The sequence below is a fragment of the Oncorhynchus keta genome, chromosome 2 (genome assembly GCF_023373465.1).
Source record: "Oncorhynchus keta strain PuntledgeMale-10-30-2019 chromosome 2, Oket_V2, whole genome shotgun sequence".
NCBI lineage: Eukaryota > Metazoa > Chordata > Actinopteri > Salmoniformes > Salmonidae > Oncorhynchus > Oncorhynchus keta.
In genome coordinates, this window is record NC_068422.1 from 61327032 (window position 1) to 61331759 (window position 4728).

Sequence of the window (4728 nt, forward strand, 5' to 3'; positions counted from 1 at the left end):
AAATTCAATATATTTCTTGGAAGTTAGAAATACATTATTCATCCTCATGTACAGTAACTGACTATTGAATTGAATCATTACTGGAAAATGTACAGTATGTAACCACATCATAGCCTTTGAGCAGCCTAAATTCCTATACATTTTATAAAATGGGAAACTGATGGGAAGGACTTAATAATCTACCTCTTTAGCTGAATAGCCCACTATAGTGAAATCAAAGTACTATAAAACCGTAATGTTCTTTTGAAGACTGTTGTGTCTGTCTCCCATAGTAGTGGTGTCAGTGTTCCTGTATTCAGCTGGTGGTGTGAGTCACAGCCCTCCCTGAAGATCCTAGGTGGCTGTGGCTGTGACAGGGCTGCTGGGGATCAAGGGAGCATGGCCTGAGACTGGCTGGAGACAGGAGATAATTGGGCAGAACGTTGCCCAGTGTGGCAATGTGGCCACCCAGGGGCTCCAGCACTAATCCATCACTCCCGTGAGGGGATTAGTCAGGGGATCACTATCTCTACTCTCCCTCCATGGCACCAGATCTACTGGTGAGCCACTGAGGGTTTAGACTGCTGGAGCTAGTCCTGCAGCTAAGCACTCGCCCTCCCAGTGCCCGGCCCCGGACACCACCAACCTGAACCTCCACACAGCGCCAAGCCTCACTGCTCTGCCCCCCCAAACACACATTCATACACCATATTTTGTCTGGAGAATGAACCTTTGACAGAGTCGTGACTGGTAGTCAGTTATCCGGTGCCAGGTGAAGTTTTCAGCAGAAGAATATGATGTAGCAATTTAGATCTGCCTCTCTCTTTGTCTTCCCCCTCCCCCTCACTCTCTCACTGTCCTAACAGGATTCACAAGGTGCCTTTGTCAGGGTCCAGACCAATAAGATGTTCAGCTGCTCCCAGGGGTCAGGGGTCACAAGGAGTAATTACTGGAAAAACAGGTTGTAAATTGAGGCCTGTGTCACATTCTGTTTTAATTATCTAAATAAGTGGTATCACTTTTCTTTCTAACCATTAAAGGAATACGCCTCTGGGTTCTGGCATTATGAGAACAAATGTCTATAATTTACATGAGTTTCCCTTTGGAATGCTTTGTCTGTCGACGTCTGAACAATTCCAATCAGACCCCTGCTGGATCCAATTAAATGACTTCTTCAGTTCCAATGAGATATTCTAACTTCTAAATCTATAACGCTGCAGCAATGGGAAGACGACATACCAAATAAGAAATATATATATATATATATTTCATTAATACATAATCTTTTGTTAATGTATTGTAGCTCTGAACATTTACTGATTTGTCAGACATGGATATTAGCATTGCAGTTATTCATTTCTGCAGTGATGTTTCTGTTAAATCTCAAGACATTTAGAGCTAGAGGTTGTTTGCTACGATTTCTCCTCCAGCACCCAAAATATTTACAGGCCTGTATAAAAAATATATTCAGCATCTGTATGAGGTTAACGGGGAAGGGTTGGTGATGAATGAATGTATGTCCTGGCCTCACTATTTCACAACGTTAATATTCTCCTCCTCACATAACAATCAGGAACGGTTTGGAATTTTAAACATCCTCAGACCAAGGGCTTCATGACGGACAGCTGTCGTTCTGTCTTTCTGTCTTTCACCCACCCTTCTGTAGGGAGTAGAAGGGTCTCTCTCTCTCTCTCTCTCTCTCTCTCTCTCTCTCTCTCTCTCTCTCTCTCTCTCTCTCTCTCTCTCTCTCTCTCTCTCTCTCTCTCTCTCTCTCTCTCTCACTCACACACACACACTTGTGTGGTTTTAGATTCAAATGCACTGTAAAGAGCTGAAAATAGTCTTTAAAACCTTTTACTATTGTATTGTTTGCCACTGTCAGACTCCAATGTAATGCTGCCTGATGCTGATGTGATTACAATGAACAGTCAGTCATCTCAGAGAAGCCTGGAAAATGAGATTTGGCATGAAAGAACTCCATCAGCAGAGTGGTTGGGTGGAACTGCGACAGACAGGAGAGAGTGAGGAGTGTGTCGTGGGTAGGCCTACCTACATTTAAAACATTGGCTTGGCCTGTGTGTTCACCCTCCAGTCAGCATTAAGCAGGCCTAATGTATTCCTCTGATACCCTTAGCACTGACTCTTTCATCTCCTTTCCACCTTTCAGCTTAATGCCTCTGAATACCAAATGTATTGTACATTAAGAACACCTTCCTAATATTGAGTTGCACCCTCCCCTTCTGTCCTCAGAACAGCCTCAATTGGGCTGTTCTAAGGCACTGCATTTCAGTGCTAGAGGCGTCACTGCAGACTCTGGTTCGATCCTGGGCTGTATCACAACCGGCCATAAACGGGAGTCCCATAGGGGGGCAAACAATTGACCCAGTGTCGTCCTGGTTAGGGGAGGCTGGGGTAGGCTGTCAATTTAAATACAAATGTGTTTTTAACTGACTTGCCTAGTTAAATTTAAAAAACAACATAATAATATTATCTGTGCATGGACTCTACAAGGTGTGGAAACTGTTCCACTGGGATGCTGGCCCATGTTGACCCCACTGCTTTCCACACTTGTATCATGTTCTTTGGGTGGGGGACCATTCTTGATAGACCCGGGAAACTGTTGAGCGTGAAAAACCCAGCACCATTGAAGTTTTTGACACAAACCGGTGCGCCTAGCACCTACTGCCATACCCCCTTCAAAGTCACTTAAATATTTTGTCTTGCCCATTCACCTTCTGAATGGCCTACAGCCATAATCCACAGACATAATCCATGTCTAAAAGTCTCAAATTATCTCAATTATCTTAACCTGTCTCCTCCCCTTTATCTACACTGATTGAAGTGAATTCACCTGGTCAGTCTGGAAAGTCCTAATGTTTTGTATACTCAGTGTATGTTTTTGTCCAATATCCCAATCATCATACTGCAGTTTCCAAGACAGGATTTTGAAAGAGCTGGCTAGGTTACGTAAGGACATGTCAGGCATACTGAGACAGACAGGGAGACAGGCGTCCAATCGCATCAATTACACGCGTGAAATGTACTGCGGAATATGCAAGTCAGGGAAATGGCGTCTGGCTTACCACAGCTGGCCGGCCTGGCTTTGTGGGGGCAGAGGAGTGGTGAGACATACATCCCAAGCTGCATGGTGTCATTAAAAGAGCTGTGTGGCTTTGAGCATTACCATAAAAATTCCTGGCCACTGTGCATCCCTTACATCACAAGTTCATCAACATCACTATTTATAGCACTGATTTACTGCATGTGGTCCTTGGTCTAGGAAGTCTGGGATGATTTTCCTCCCCTCTTGTGACGTGTATATAGCTATGAGACCTTTGTTGGTTTCAATTAAGCTCATGTTTAATCCTCGCTTGAATATATTTTCTATAAAAAAAAATGTTTTACATCAGATGCACGTCCAATTCCTAACTCGGAGACAGACAATCTATTAGGATAAGGTAAGACCCAGATGCAGACCGTGTCAAATTAACAATGTTAATTACAGCAACAGGGGCAAAGATACAGGATGGCAGGCAACCTCAGGGTCAGTGGCAGGCAGATTGGTCGGGCGGGCTCAGGGTCAGGACAGGCCAGGGTCAAAACTAGGAGGACGAGAAAAGAGAGACTGGGGAAAAGCAGGAGCTGATACAAAAAATGCTGGTTGACTTGACAAACAAGACAAACTGGCACAGACAGACAGAAAATACAGGTATAAATACCCAGGGGATAAGTGGGGAAGATGGGCGACACCTGGAGGGGGGTGGAGGCAATCACAATGACAAGTGAAACAGACAGTACCCCCTCTCTGGGCGCATACCTGGTTCAGAGATGAGGCCTGGGTCAAGGATGTCCCTAGCTTAGACCCAGTACCTCTCCTCCATGGCCATAACCCTCCCAGTCAACCAGGTCCTGGAAACCCCTGCGCCGGGGTCGAACCTCCAGGAGACGTCTCACCCTGTCAGCCGGTTGGCTGTCGATGAGACGGAGGAGAGGGTGGGCCTGGGAACAGGAGACAAAGGGCTGTATAAGACATGGGTTTACATCTAGACACTTGACAATTAGGAAGTATACGGAGGGTATGGGGCAACAGATGATGAACAGCAGAGGGGCTAATGATCTTGGAGCAGGGGGGAAAGGTTTCGCTTCCAGGGGTATAGCCTTGGGGCTATAGCAGCATGCCAGCACATCCGGCTTAACATCCTTGGGTACCAGTCGGTTTTGCGGAAGCAAAGTGGCCCGGGCCTCCTCCCGAAGGTCCTGATACCCTGTGGGAATGGTGGAGAGGTCCAGGGCAATTACCCCCATCAGAGCTGATTTCAGGCCTATAGAACGCCCGTCCAGCGCTCTAACATTCATGTGAAAGGAGAAGGGTTGAATGGGGATGCCCAGCTCGGATGCTAGGGTAACGTCCATGAGACTCATATCGGCCCCCGAGTTGATGAGTATCTGGAGAGACTTGGACTGGTCGCCCCACAGCAAGGTGGCATGGAGAGGGAGGGGTGATTAGGGGGAGAAACAAAATTGTCCTTAGGACCCACCAGAGTACTCATTCCTACCAATGAATTAGGTCTCTTGAGGGGACAGGTAAGACACATAATGACCGGCAGTACTGCAATACAGGCAAATCTGGTTGTTAAGTCTGCGTACACGTTTGGCTGGAGACAGCCTAGCACTGCCGAGCTGCATCGGCTCGGGAAGAGTTAAATTGGCAGTCTTCGGCGGCTCTCGGAGGAACTCGGGTAAGCTCAG